Source organism: Saimiri boliviensis, chromosome 15 (assembly GCF_048565385.1).
Source record: "Saimiri boliviensis isolate mSaiBol1 chromosome 15, mSaiBol1.pri, whole genome shotgun sequence".
Classification (NCBI taxonomy): Eukaryota; Metazoa; Chordata; class Mammalia; order Primates; family Cebidae; genus Saimiri; species Saimiri boliviensis.
Window position 1 is genome coordinate 29933553 of NC_133463.1, and position 14929 is coordinate 29948481.

A 14929-nucleotide genomic window follows, 5' to 3' on the forward strand; every position below is an offset into this window, starting at 1 on the left:
AATATCCAAAATCTACAAGGAACTTAAAAATATTTACAAGAAAAAGGCTGGGTATGGTGGCTCACCCCTGTAATCCCAGGCCTTTGGGAGGCCAAAGTGGGCAGATAACCTAAGGTTGGGAGTTCAAGACCAGACTGACCAACATGGAGAAAAGCCATCTCTACTAAAAATACAAAATTAGCTGGGTGTGGCGGTGCACACCTGTAATCTCAGCTACTTGGGAGGCTGAGGCAGGAGAATTGCTTGAACCCAGGAGGCAGAGGTTGCAGTGGGCCAAGATTACGCCATTGAACTCCAGCCTGGGCAGCAAGAACAAAACTCCAACTCAAACAAACAAATAAAAAAAAATTACAAGGAATAAAACAACTCCATCAAAAAGTGGAATGCTATGAACAGACACTTCTCAAAAGAAGACATTTATGTGGCCAATGGATGTATGAAAAAAAGCTAATCATCACAAGTCATTAAAGAAATACAAATCAAAACCACACTGAGATACCATCTCATGCCAGTTAGAATGGCAATCACTAAAAAGTCAGGAAACAACAGATGCTGGAGAGTATGTGGAGAAATAGGAATGCTTTTACACTGTTGGTGGGAGTGTAAATTAGTTCAACCATTGTGGAAGACAGTGTGGCAATTCCTCAAGGATCTAGAATTAGAGCTACCATTTGACCCAGAAATCCCATTACTGGGTACATACCCAGAGGATTATAAATCATTCTACTATAAAGACACATGCACGTGTATGTTTACTGTGGCACTGTTCACGATAGCAAAGAGTTGGAACCAACCCAAATGCCCATCAATGATAGACTGGATAAAGAAAACATGGCACATATACACCATGGAATACCTATGCAGCCATAAAAAAGAATGAGTTCATGTCCTTTGCAGGTACATGTATGAATCTGGAAACCATCACTCTCAGCAAACTAACGCAGGAAGAGAAAACCAAACACCATATATTCTCACTCACAAGTGAGAGTTGGACAATGAGAACACATGGACATGGGGAGGGGAACATCACACACTGGAGCTTGTAGGGGGTGGAAGGCTAGGGGAGGGATAACATTAGGAGAAACATCTAATGTAGATGACAGGTTGATAGGTGCAGCAAACCACCACGGCACATGTATATCTATGTAACAGACCTGAAGGTTCTGCACTTGTATCACAGAACTTAAAGTATAATTTAAAAAAAGAAAGACAGAGATACAAGCCAGACTGTCACAGCTGCTGGCAGATCTGCCCTTTGACATCCTGTAAGTCTCCTTGTCAGGAATAATTTAGTCACATAAATATGGCTGTCCTATTTTAATGGTAAAATATTTGCTAAAAGAAGGAAGTGTATTATATGCATAAATTTAAAAGGCATTTTTCACCTAATCAGAGTAGTCATAAGAGAAAGGTACTTCATTTCACTTGAAAATTTCAATATTAAAGTCCACAATTGCTGGTTCTTGTAAAGATGATACTAATTTATTACTTCACACGTCACTTCCATATAATGAAATAATTAGCTGAGAAATTATATTTGCATTCTCAACACTTTTGTGTAATAGAAATGCCAGTATAATTAGGCATTAACTACAATTTCAGAAAATTGAAGGTAACAGATTTGTGTACAAGTGAATATTTTTTCTTCCCTCCATTTGCTCCATTCTTATCTTGGTGATTCAGAAAAAGATGTTTAAATAGAGCCTTTCAATGAAAGCCATCACAAAAGTGTGCCATATTGAGGCAATTGCCTGCAATATGAGAAAATAGAAATCTTTCTGCCAAATTCTTTGGAAACCAATGGGCTTCATGCCTTATGTACCAATAATTTGTTAATTTTTAAAATATGTCTTTCATTCTAATTTTCCTTTCCACCTCTGTTATATTAGACTTTGGCAGGCTGAGCTCTCTAAGAGGGGCAGCTCCTGATCACAGCCACCTTTCACTGAAGAACAAACACCAATTCATTCTGGCAGGTGCAGTTTTCCAATACATTCAGAAAACAGTTTGGGAAAGAAAGTACTAACAAACTGAGTTCTCAGCTATAAAGAAAACAACATGTTAAAGGTTACAAATAATTTTATCTTTCGAACAAGAAAAGAATAAATTAGAGTCTACTTTTTTTAAAAACAAAAACAAACAAGTGTTGAATTATTAGTTTGCAAATAATGTTTAAATTTCTCTTTTGCAATTCAGAATTCATCCCATCTCCCAATTCACTTATCCTTCGTTAGTGTTTTCACCCAAGAACTACTAAGGAAGTGGGATTAAGAAACTTTAACTTTTGGAGACTTACAGCTACTTTCTTTTATAATTGCTCCTCCAATCTTCTAAATTATATCTTTCAATTAAGAAATCACTAAGTAGACCTGACCAGGGATATTCTCATGTGATAGTGTTAAAAAATACTAACACACATAAAATCTCTATCCTTGGAGATCTTTAAATACAGCACAGGTAGAGGTCCATTCTGGTGTATCCCTGTCCTTGGTATATTAGAAATGGTTATCCTGAAAGAAGAAGGCTGGACTTGATTTTTGGAGGGTCTTCATTTATAGAGCATCCAAGCTCTATACATGTGGGAAAGATATGTAAACACACATACATACATTATTTCCATCTCTCAAAGGTTAAGGTTCTATTCTCAAGAGTTTTTCACATCATTAAAAGATCTCTTTGGGCTTTTTAATTTTTCTGTATTGTTTAGCTAAAACTTTACCTTGAAAATGCCCCAAACTAAATTACACTGATGACTGAAGTGTTGTGATTATTTTTTAAAACTCATTTTAGCAGAATTTATAGAGTTAAGTTCATGAACAAATACAAATATTTATTTTTATACTAAGGAAGTGGGAATATAAAACATTGAGAATTACTAGTGACAATTGATGTCTGCATGGTTACACAATATCCTTTGGCCATTGTATAGAATTGATACCGTGCTACATGTGTTTTAAACTAACTACCTTGAAGCAACTTATTCTTTCATCTATTCATATGTTACTGATTATCCAGGATTCCTAAATATACTAGTGTGCAAGTCCTTCAGTTTATGACAAATTAGTAGATATCTACGTTTAAAATGGTGACAGAGAAGTACATGGTCATAGAAGTCATGACTGAAGTCAAAGTTGAGGCTCTGTAACTTATGAGCTGTGCTATGCAACCTTGGGTACATTCTTCACTTCTTTGAGCCTCTGTTTCTTCATGTATGAAATAAGGAAAACAGTACGTGATCTGGCAACCACCAAGGTCATCACTATCATCAGTGACATGATGTCTATGAAAGCGTGATTCATAAATGATCACATAGATGCAAGAGATTAGAATGCCATCTTGTAAATGCTAAGAACTTGTTACATATTTTTTGGGGGAAATGCGACCTTTCAAAATTCTTGATGGTTTCTTTTCTCTGTAAATCTATCGAAAAATCTCTAGTACTGAATTTTCAGATCTAATAAAAAGAACAAATTACTTTCCCTTACGTGGAAAACATGGGCAATTTTCATAAAGCACTTTTCTGTCTGTCTACTATTATGTTTCTTTCCCTTTAACCTTTCCTAATTCAAATGACAAAACAGTTTGATTGCCTCTCATTTGGCTCTGTGAGGTATAATAAAGTATTTTCCAGAGCTTTGGAGGGGAAAAATCATCCCGCTATGGCAGTGAGGTTGGATGGATGCCGTGCGTTCTCCCAGCCCTCAGTTACTACCTGGAGAGTTGCTTGAAACACATTTGCAAGTATGGCACTGCCTCTGATTTCACAGGGTAGGAAGTGCATCTGAATGGGTGAGTTTTATTAAACGAAACTATAGAAATCTGTAAAAGCAAATTACACTCCTGTATAGCTAGTAACAGAAATTCTGTTTAATCTTAAATAACTCATGTGATTAAACCACTTTAAACCTTTGTTGAAAGGCCTTGTTAAGCTCTCCAAATTTGAATTGTTGTTTATACATATTTTGCTGTGTGGGGTATAAAAGCTCTTTAGAATGGATTTTGAGAAACTCTCCTTTAAGAGAATCCTGAAAGCAAAACAGTTTAGACAAACTGCTGGTTGCTAGGGGCAACCTCAGCTTCTAGAATGAATAATTACAAATGTAGGACAAGCATTTGATGAGACTACGCAAGAGGGAGGTCTTCTGAAAAACAAGAATAAAATTCTGATCTTTTGCTTAGCAAGAAAATAAAGTATGCCATTGTGTTTTTTACACACATAAGTAAGTCAGCAGAAAATATAGATGTGCCCCAATTGATAAGGAAATCAGAAAGCAAGGCCAAGACCAGCCTCTCAGGGCACATATGGTAACTTTAAGACACCACAGGATTTGGGTGTTAAACTACTTAGGAATGATTCAGTAAGATAAGTAGCAGAAAGAAAGACAAAAGCGCTCCGTTTGTACTCACAACCATGTCTAACAATTCTGGAGCTTAGTTCCCTGCCTGATCTTCAGCCCTTAAAGTCACATAGTTTGGGTACTGCCCATCCTGGCTTCTGGACACTGCTTCTCAAAGTACAAAGTGGATGCACCAGACAGAAGCTGCTTTCTGGCATTGGCCTTGAAAACAGCCCTGCCAGTATTTCTGCCCATGCACTCCTCAGGCTGTCTTAGAGAGACCATTCTTCAATGTTTCTGTGTTAGTGTTGTGTAAGCAAAGAAAACCACAGTAACCAGAAGTAGAAGATGCACTTTCGGAAGGGTTACTGAATATCCAAATATCTAATGATCTTTGGGTCAGTTGGGAAGAGCCTCTCTCCCAGAAAATAATTTGGGTTTTAAAAAGAAATACTGTAAGCAAACCAATGGACAAAACTAGTATGTGGTTAAACAGTGAAACTGCCAGAATGTATTGGAATGTTCATTTCTCTAGAAGACCCATCTATATTTGAAAACATCTAAAATAGATATACTCTAAAATCTATTTTCAAGTACACATTTAGCTATCTTAATAAAGGGTTCTGTTCTTGCTTTAAGAAATACTGGGGAAGTATGTGAACCTCTTCCTCCAATAAGGTAATTATGCCTGTTGTGTGGCCCAGTGGGGTATAACTGAGGCACTAGACCAATCTGGTGATGGCATGTTCTGTTGGCCAAATACCTACAGGGAAACAACTGCAAGCTTGTAAATGCTAAGCTTACAAACAGCCCTATTATTAGCCTACCAAGACGCAATCTCTAAACGTTAGAATTCCACTATGTGCTACAAATCTCTTTCACTAAAAGCTGTGACGGTGACATAAGAAAAGGCTTCAGAAGAAAGCGTTCTAAACTTCTGCCTTGTAACAGTTTAGAACAGGTGTCAATAAAATATCTGACCTGCCTTTCTTCTTTTTTTGTAAATACAGTTTTGTTGGAACACAGCTATGCTCATTTGTCTAGTACTGCTTATGACTGCCTACAATGGCAGAGTTTAGTAGAGAAACCATGTGACCTGTAGTCCTAAAATCTTTACTATCTGCATCTTAAAAAATGAAATAAAAATTGCCAACCCCTGATTTAGAAAGCAAAAGGGCAGGAGACAACTTCAGGCAAATTAAAATAGTGCTAGTGATTGAAAAGTGATTTGCTGACTCTGTAACTTAGTAAGGCCCAAGTACATGTAATGAGATAATTTAGTCCCAAAGCCTCTGATAGTGCATGTGTGAGCCCAAGGCATGATGCCTCAGTTCCGATTCGTGCATCCTAGTGTGCCAACTTGGTTTCCTCAGGAAGTTCATGCACGAGATATGCTATAGGTCCTTCTGGGACAGGTCATGACCCGGTTAGGAGCGGGGAGGCAGTGAGGCAGAAACTATTTGTGCCAGAAGGCACTCTCCCGTAAGCCGGAAAAAACAGATTGGATTCAAGCTGAAGCCCTTCTTCATGGTTTCAGGAGGGAAGAATAAATGCCAGTCAAATAATTGACAAGAAACTTTAGCATTTTGGCACAACATTTTTAGGAGTAACTTTAAAAGGCAATTGTTTTACTTGGGTTAGTAATGGTAGCAGATAACTTGGGATATTTTGCTTTAGAAGTACTGGGCTAAAACCAACACTCAAACCAAACTACACTATAATCTGAAACCGTAAGGCATTAAATAAAAATAAAAAATAAAAAATAAAAAAACTCACAATGGTAGGCAAGGTGTTTCTCTCCCAGAAACATGAAAAATTTCCATTCTAGTTGTTATAGTCTTTTTACTTTAAACTATTTACTTTCTCTTATATAGAAAAACATACTAAAAGCCAGTTAAGAAGGATTCCTTCACACACACACGCACACACACACACACACACACACACACACACACACACATCTTTAATTGTACTTTAGGTTCTGGAGTACATGTGCAGATCATGCAGGATTGTTGCATATGTACATACATGGCAATGTGATTTGCTGCCTCCATCCCCAACACCTATATCTGGCATTTCTCCCTATGTTATCCCTCCCCAACCTCCCTACCCCTCGCTGTTCCTCCCCTAGACCCCCTGCAACAGACCCCAGTGTGTGATGCTCCTCTCCCTGTGTCCATGTGTTCTCATTATTCAACACCCACCTATGAGTGAGAACATGTGGTGTTTGATTTTCAGTTCTTGTGTCAGTTTCCTGAGAATGATGGTTTCCAGATTCATCCATGTACCTACAAACGTTATGAACTCATCATTTTTTATGGCTGCATAGTATTCCATGGTATATATGTGCCACATTTTCTTTGCCCAGTCTATCATTAATGGGTATTTGGGTTGGTTCCAGGTCTTTGCTATTGTAAACAGTCCCTCAATGAACATTCATGTGCATGTGTCTTTATAATAGAATGATTTATAATCCTTTGGACATATACCCAGTAATGAGATTGCTGGGTCAAATGGAATTTCTATTTCTAGGTTCTTGAGGAATCACCACACTGTCTTCCACAATGGTTGAATTAATTTGTATTCTCACCAACAGTGTAAAAGTGTTTCTATTTGTCCATATCCTCTCCAGCATCTGTTGTCTCCAGATTTTTTAATGATCACCATTCTAACTGGCATGAGATGGTATCTCAATGTGGTTTTGGTTTGCATTTCTCTAATGACCAGTGATCCCTTCTAAAGAGCAACAAAGGAAAGAGATGAGTTGAAATTTACTCATGTTTATTTGCAAGGTGGTATATGATTCTCCTAGTATCAAAGGGCATATTTTGATAGCTCTGCCCGACTGACACACCTTGATATATAATTACTATACGTACATAAGATTCAGAAGCCCCATAGTCATAATGGAATTCTACACAGGAGAAAGCAAATTCAGACAGTCCTTTCCTTTTTTTTTGAGATGGAATTTGGCTCTTGTTGCCCAGGCTCGAGTGCAATGATGCCATCTCAGCTCACTGCAACCTCCACCTCCCAGGTTCAAGAGATTCTCCTGCCTCAGCCTCCCAAATAGCTGGGATCACAAGCATGTGCCACCATGCCCAACTAATTTTGTATTTTCAGTAGAGATGGGGTTTCTCCATGTTGTCAGGCTGGTCTCAAACTCCTGACCTCAGGTGATCTGCCTGCCTTGGCCTCCCAGGGTGCTGGGATTACAACAAGCGTGAGCCACTGTGCCCAGCAATCCTTTCCTTTTTTTTTTTTTTTTGGTTTTACATAAATAAAATCCACAAATTCTAATAAGACCCTTAAAAGCTCCCAGGTGTACAGTATAAATTACATGAATATAGGAACTGCAAGGGCTCCAGACCAAGAACACACTGAGACAAATGAAATTAAACCAGTTTTGTGATGTGCTTGACAGGCTAATGCAGTATCTAGGCACTGAAAGAAAAACACAGGATGCATAAAGGCCCAGCAGTAATGATTGAGACAATAACCTCTGATTAGTACGTCTATACTGCTCGGAACATTAAAGATATAAGAAATGCTGTGCTGGAGACATAGTCCAGACACAATTATGCTGAATGAGTACATCAGCTCTATTATTTTTATAATCAGAACTCAACATGAGTACAATACCCTTACTCTAGCCATGTCACTCTATCTAAATTAACATCATGTAGAGGAAATAGAGTTGGTAAAATAAAAATGCCAAAGAAACACATTTGCCAAGATAGCATGAAGAAATCTCAAAACATTTCTAGCATATTCTTTTATTTTTGAGTGAAACATGAAACCTAATGCAGGTTGGGAAGCTCGCAAGAATGTCACTGCTAAAAGAAGGTAACATTTTTGTATATTTCGATACATAGAGGAATTTTTGTTCCTCACTATGACAGAACAAGAAATTTGACAAAATATTCAATTTTGCTTTTTCTGTTTTAGATTTGGCTAGAGTTCAGATAAATTTATGTATTTAGAATGACCATACATCCCATCCCTTATTTAATAAAGCCTATTTAAAATATTGCCCTTATTAATGACTACCAGAACATAATAGTGTTCATTATCCCTGTAATTCAATTGTCAGAAGTTTGTGCAATAAATCAGGAAAAGGTTAACATATTTTTCATGACAGAATAAGACATATCAATCTATTTTATTTGATTATCTTGTTTAATGAGGCTTTCTCAAGGCCAGATTACCTTACTCACTATAATTATGCCAGATCATATTTTTTTCTTAAAATGGAAAAGATTTAAAAATGCCAGAAATCCAGTTGACCCTAGATATTTTTTTTCCTCCTTTGTCCATTTCAGGACATGAGAAATAACATCGTGTTCTCCTTCCAAGAGAAGAGAAGAGGGCAACATTATTCCCATGAAAAGCAAATTAGGCATATGGTAGCTGGATGACCCTCACTTTACTCACTGATATGAAAATTCAATAAAATCATCTATAATATTTTCAAATTTCAAAGTCAAATTCCACTCCTATAAATAAACTCTTATTCAGTAGAGTGCAATAATATGCTTTTCTATGTGTTAAGTTTCCTTTTAAGTGAATGCAAGCTGAATTTAACCAACAGAGTTCATATTTTCCAAAAAATATAATTTATCAATAAAGAAATGCATAAAGGAATTTAATGTTATTATTTGTTTTAGGTTATTTTGGAATTTTACTCTCTCCCTAGAATAACTTATTTTCTGGGCATAAGAGGAATCTTCCTCCTCATGCCCTTTGGGGGATCATCATTCCCTTTTGGCTCCAGCTGAGTTTCAACAGCCCCCAAAGTGTGTTCCTGGAGTCGGCCATGATTATGAGCAGAATAACATTTTTATGTCCCGCTCTTGCCAAGGTGTTTCTCTAAATTGAAATAAGGCCCCTCCAACCATGAACAGCCCCACAAACCTCATGCAGGGTAAAAAGGCATTTGGTCTCCCTCAAATCACAAAGCACAACAGCAGAATGAAGATAGTCTTCAGGCAAGAAGCAGGGAGGGCAAAAGGATAGTGACCATTAAAAGTAGTCAGGACATTTCTTGTAACTCTTCAGAACTGTACTTTGAAAAATATAAAAACGTAACACCTATAAGAATGGCTAAAAGTAAAAAGACTAAGGATACCACATACTGGGAAAGATGGGGAGCAACTAGGACTCTCACATGTTGCTGGTGGGAATGTAAAATAATATAACTTCCCACCTCTTTGGCAGTTTCTGGTGAAGTTAAACATCACCTATCATATGACCCAGCAATTATACTCCTAGAAAAGAAAATAAATGCATATGTCCACTGAGAGATTTGTATAAAAATGTTCACAGTAACTCTATTTATAATAGCTAAAACTGGAAACAACCCAAATGTTCATCAACAGAATACTCATGCTTCATTCATCCTGGAGAATAAAGAGACTACAGTATATTCACACAGTAGAAAACTACTCAGTAATAGAAAGGGATGGCAGGGCACGGTGGCTCACACCTGCAATCCCAGCATTTTGGGGGCTGAGGAGAGGGGATCATGCGGTCAAGATCTCTTGACCATCCTGACCAACATGGTGAAACCCTGTCTCTACTAAAAATATAAAAAAAAAAAAAAAAAAAAAAACAAAAAAACTGGGAGATGGAGGTTGCAGGCCAAGATCGCGTCACTGTACTTACTCCAGCCTGGCGACAGAGTGAGACTCTGTCTCAAAAAAAAAAAAAAAAAGAAAAAAGAAAAATAGAAAGGGACAAATTACTGTTGATGCAACAACATGGATAAACTGCAAAACCATACGGTTTAGTGAATGACATCAGAGTCAGAATTATGTACTGTATAGTTCCATTTATATGAAGTTCAAGAACAGATATAACCAATCTGAAGTTATAAAGGAGCATAGTAGTTGTCTTTGGAAGATTCAGAGGTTGATTTGAAGGGGATGTAGGGAAACTTACTAAGATAATAGAAATGCTCTATATCTTGATCTAGGGGATAATTACATAGGGGTATACATTTTCTGAATATATTTTGCTGTGTACTTAAGATCTGTGCATTTACCAAATTCTAATTAAACTTCAATAAAATAGCAAGAAAAATGAGTTACTTCTAAAAGAAGCTTCTAAAGAAAGCACAAACAATATACTATCCATATAAATAATTCTCAAGCTTATGTGCTAATGTGAAGAAAGTCAAAGAGATGATGAAAAGTACTTTAAAACAAGGAAAGAAAATCTTAAAACTTATCAAAACATGTGAATTTGCATTTTTTTAAGAAGAGAATTTTTCATGGGACTTTCTGCTATGAACTGTTAGAGGCATGCTGGATGGATCTCAGGAATGATTTCTATTCTAGCAAATAGTAATATAGTGAAAATTCAACACTTCCTGTTTGAGTTATTTACTTAGTAACTGCTACTAAAATGGTTATAGACCATTTTTGAGCCAAAGTTTGTTTCCTTGAACTGTTTTAGACATTATAATAAAGTTGCACATGAATTTCAAAATGCATACACAAGCTACAAATAGCCTTGTATATTTCAAATTTAATAAATTATTAGTGAATTTAGTAAATTCTAGCACTTACTATAATAATTGAGCTGATATGTCATAAGAAAGCACGATTATGAAGTAAAAGTAGCTATTCATCTAAATACAATTTTGAAAATTAGTTCAGCAATAAATTTTACCACATAATTTAAAATCACTATTTTATATTTTCTGCATATATTAGAGTACAGTGTAAACAAAGATATATTTACTAAGAAAAGGATAAGGAATATTAATAATTCATTATTCCACAAACTTATTTATTATTAATTAGCTTTTGTAGAATTTTAGTTGTTGAAAAGGTTTTGTGAGAGGGAAGAAATAATATATTCAGAAAAACAAAAAGAAGAAATATTAATCTACATATTGTTTATCTCCATAGCTAGTGCCATGCAGGTTTTGCCAACTTTATTATTAAACTCTGCCAGATAAGACTGCAAAAAAAGGATTGTGCATGCAAGTTTCTATCATTACAATATTATCTTCCTGCAGTATACTTACATTGGATAATATTAGGCTCCAAACAAAATTAACAAAGGTATTTTTTAGGTCATACAAAACTATAAAGAGATTATTGTATACAAATAATGTGAAGATATGACTTTTTTTCATATAGACCAGGAGTAGGTAAACTTTTTCTGTAAAGACTCAGATAGTTAATATTTTAAGTTTTGTGGACCACACACATTCTCTGTAGCATAATCAACTAAACATATAAAAAACCTTCTTAGCTTGAAGTCTGTACATAAATAAGTGGCAGGCTGGATTTGGCTCATCAGCCATAATTTTCTGATTCCTGACATAGCTCACTAATAATCATAACTGTATCATAAAAATGCTAGCAGAGTCATTTTAAAAGTTCACACCTTTTATTTCTACAATCACTAAAATAGATCCCCCCTAATAAAAGTTCTGATCCTATTTGGTATCACCCACACCAAAGGCAGACCTCGAGACTCCATTATCATCCTTCTGAAGGGGAGCAGCTGTCCCTTCTCTCCCCTCTTGATCACTCGCTGAAATCCACTTTCTCTGCAAAGATGAGGTGTTGCCTCCTTCCTCATGACTGCCATGGCATAGTTATTTCTCCCTTTCCTAAATCCTTTCCATTTACTCTGTTCAGTCCCCTACATCATTTGGCGCTTCGTCAGTGACAGCATTCTCCATACACAAGCTACTTTTAGTACATTGTTTAAAACTTCATTACATATGGTTTGTTATACTAACTTTATGTGTGAGTTTAAAGTTATTTTTGAAGTAAAATGTAAGGTCCTTCTGGTCAAAGACTGTGACTCCTTTTCTTTTCTTTTTGTGTGTTGCTAGACAAAGGCACCCTGGTAGTGGTGGTGATAAGTACTTTTAGGCAGCTCACAAAGCTGATCTCACTTTGAGCACCATGGGAGATGAAGACCTCAGGGCAGTTGGCCTCTTGTGCAGCTATAGTGTTTGGAAAGCCAGAACAAAGTGAGAGGAAGACCCTAGAGTGGGTCAGCTTTCTGCCAAAGATAGAGAATGTATCTATAGAATGCTCCCAGCCTACAGTGCAGAGCTGCTGTTGGGAAGTGGCTGCTCAGCCAGTTCCTGTATGCCCTCGCCTCTCACAAAGTTGGACTATATGACTAGTTCTTGCCAATCGAGTGTGAGTAGAAATGATGTCAGCCACTTCCAGAACTGTCCCATAAAAACCTCCTACTCCACCCCTGCCTGCCAGCTGGATGTCAATACTCAAAGGCATATTAAAAGCCATGTTGCTAAAGGGTATGTCAGCTTGGATCCCTGAATACTCATAAAGCAGAGACCTACTGTAGATTGGATGTTAAGTGAGTGAGGAATATATTTCTGGGTTATATTAGGTCACTGAAATTTGACAGCTTATTTGTTTCAGCAGTTAGTATAACCTTATTTGGAACAGATGATCTCTCTGTTGTGACTGGAGTGAACTGGATATTGTTGGACTGTCTGCTGGCATTCAATAATGCCACAGAGAAGTCTAAAGACAATCTAATTTACCCCCGTGGTTTGTGGCTTGCTTATTATATTAACTTTTAAGTTAAACTCAGCCACCTCTGAAATGATTATACTCTCGATAATGTCAATATCAATATGCTAATCAGAAGAATCCAGAATAAGTCCTTTGAAATTGGCTGTATCATGTAAAACATGCACAGTGTCATTTTAAAGGTGAGATAAAGAGTTACTATAAAACACAAAGCCTGCGTTTTCCCTTTCTGGAATTTCTCCTTTCTCTCTTTGAAAATACAATGCAGACTAGCCACCAACAGGAAGCTACATTTGTATGAAGGCAGCCTGGATGTTGTGAAGATAAACCAGTTCTGTTTATGTGACTGCATGTCCTTTGAGTGTGTGTACTTGTGCCAACCTCAGAATTTTAGGCATTTCCAACTCTCTATCCATGTGCTTTAATAGGCTACAGTGAAACTCAAAATATAGAGAAATAAACCTTTTTTTGCATCCTAGGAATTTCAGTGGTGATAAAAATTTTTAGCCAGATCAATTATAATTTAAATCCAAATGTTTTCTCGGAGTATATTACAAAAAATAAAAGAGGTTTAGAACAGTTCTTTTAACTATTCTGTTTCTTTAAAAAGTCTAAGATGTATCGAATTTTAAAGCCCCTTCTTAAAAATAAGTTACTCTCTTGTCTTGAGGCTAAAGTCCACACTTCTAAACGTGATTCATATGTTTTTTTTTGTTGTTGTTCAGGCTCTTGTTTACCTCTCTGTTCCACCCTCCTACTGCTGTGCATCTTGCATTCTATGCACCAGTCACTCTGAATTCCTTTCTGTTTCTCCAGTGTGCTTTGCTCTGTCTTATCTCCTGCCTTTGCACACACAGGTCCCTCTGCCAAGATGCAGTATCCACCTCCTCCCTCTCTCTCCTTTTCCTCAGCTTACTTCCATTCAGTCTTCAGGTCTCAGCTTAGATGTAATTTCTTTCCCAAAAAGAAATTACAAGGTGTTAAGTCTTTCTAGAAAGACACTGACCACTAAATTTCTTTCTTTCTAAACTTCTTGACACCAGCTATCATTACACAAGTGTGAAGATTAAAGCAGGAAAGTTATTGTGGATGATCTTGATTAGAAATACAAGACCACATGGAAAAGGGGGAATGGGGAGATTAGTATCAAGAGCAAACATTGCGACAACAAAATATACAAGCTCAGAAACTCTAGGTCAAGTGAAATGTTAGTTCAAAGAGGAACTCCAAAATCTTGCTTAGAAAGACTTAATACCTTATAATTGAAGTTAATGGTCAGTGTCCTTTAGAATGTAGGCTTTGTGAGGTCAGGGTAGATCTTTTTTTGATGCCAACACTAATGCATAACATAGTGTAGGGAACATAGTACATGCTCAGAAAGCATTAATTGAATGTTGCTGAATCTAGAGCAACCCTTATATGAAGTTGTTGTCTACCAGAACGTATAGAAGATGATGTTACTGACTTACCAAATGCAGGACATTTGTCTTGAATTATGTTATCCCCAGGATCACTTGAGGCCAAAAGAACTAAAGTGGTAAAAGAGTAGGGCATAGGACATAAGTTGTCCTTTGCATAGTAAGTAATTGTATTCAGTGACCAAATTCATGACTTTCAACTCATTATACTCTAACGAACTGAAATAGAGTAATAGACACTGACTTTGAAAGAAATAAAAAGGTCAAAAATAACATACACACAATTCACAAAAGAAACCTTTCTTTGATTTGGGTAATTTAAGCTTGCATGATCTGTTTCTTCTAATCTGGACACTCAGGGGAAACCATCCAGCAGAGCGCAGACCAGATGTTCCTCTCTGCCCAACCACCACTGCTTGGCAGCATACGCCCATTGATTTTGGAGTTCCTCTTTGAACTAACATTTGGCTTGATCTGGAATATTTCTGAGCTTGTATATTTTGCTGTCTCAAAGTTTGCTCTTGATATTAATGTCCCCATCCCCCCTCTTCCCCCTCTTCCATGTAGTCTTATATTTCTAATCATGACCATCCACAATAACCCCCTGCTTCAAGCTTCACACTTACATAATGATAGCTGGTGT

General features: G+C 36.8%; 1 protein-coding gene across 2 annotated transcripts in view; it reads right to left on the reverse strand.

Annotated features, from left to right (window-relative positions):
- The window catches only part of CPQ (carboxypeptidase Q), a 471880-nt gene that overhangs the window by 105057 nt on the left and 351894 nt on the right, over positions 1 to 14929 (reverse strand). The gene's annotated exons all lie outside the window — the stretch shown is intronic.